Source organism: Cyprinodon variegatus, unplaced genomic scaffold (genome assembly GCF_000732505.1).
Source record: "Cyprinodon variegatus isolate N-32 unplaced genomic scaffold, C_variegatus-1.0 Scaffold3918, whole genome shotgun sequence".
In the NCBI taxonomy this organism is placed as follows: domain Eukaryota; kingdom Metazoa; phylum Chordata; class Actinopteri; order Cyprinodontiformes; family Cyprinodontidae; genus Cyprinodon; species Cyprinodon variegatus.
The window spans coordinates 1-1,115 of record NW_015154371.1 but is presented as its reverse complement, the minus strand read 5'-3'; positions in this window follow the sequence as shown (position 1 = coordinate 1,115).

Sequence of the window (1,115 nt, the reverse complement as noted above, 5' to 3'; positions counted from 1 at the left end):
GTTAGTTAAAAAGCAGTTGGCATAAATGCAAGAAGAAAAGTAAAAATAAAAGTGGAATTAAAATCTATATTTTTAGATGAAAAATGTTTTAGCTGATGAAGAAATATCTTATTTTTATTATTTTGTTTAATGGCACACAAATTCATTATTAGCTACATTTTTCAAGCAAAGGTCCTTCATTTATCTCTGTCTGTTTTGTTAATGATGGCAGGTTTGGTCCTCCGTAGCTCTGAATGTTTGACAGCTGGAAAAGATGAAATGTTTTCCTGTGCAGAAACCTCAGAGGCCTCCGTCCGACGACGAGGATGAAGAAGTCGACGACGACGAAGACGACGGCAGACTTCAACCAACAACCAAGAGGGCGGCGTCCCGCGAGCGGCCGGGCCGCGCCAGGAGGGAGGTGAAGTACTACAACGAGTCTGAAAACGAGGAAGACGATGAAGACATGTTTGATTGAGCCCGCCCCGCCCCGCCCCACCCGCCCGGAAGGCTCCGCCTCCTCTGTTCCCTCAGACTTTTGTACATTTTCCCTGTTTTATTTTTTCATTAATGGTGGCATTCAATGATTTTTAACGTGTAGGTGTTTTACACTTTTATTAATATTCATATACAGGTTTGTTTTTTTACGCTCATTGAGATGTTCCGTGTCTGAAGCAGCTTCTAGGGGTTTAGAGCGCCGGTCTGTAGCACATTTTAACTGTTCAGATGAAATGTAACTTTTTGAACATGAAGTTGGAAGTAAAGAATAAAAAGTTCACAGATCTTCTGTCGCTCTCCTCTCTGACCCGATTAGAACCCATCCTGGTACCGGTACCAGGGAGGACCACGTCCAAAGGTGTACCGCCCCCTGCTGGTCAAAGGCTGTCATTTCTCAGTTCACATCTGGATGATTGGGGGCGGAGTTTCAACGGTTAACGGCTGTTGCCATGGAAACTACCAACAGTTAACCTTAACAACTTTATCTTCCAAACTTTTATTTCTCTTTAAGCCCAGAGGGTCCCTGAAATGACATCTGTGAATTAAAGCAAGTTCAGACCCTAAAGCGTTAAATTGGAAATCCAGTCTTTGTGTGACAGGAAGGCAGTGAGGAACATTTTTCAGGTGGAATCTCTATT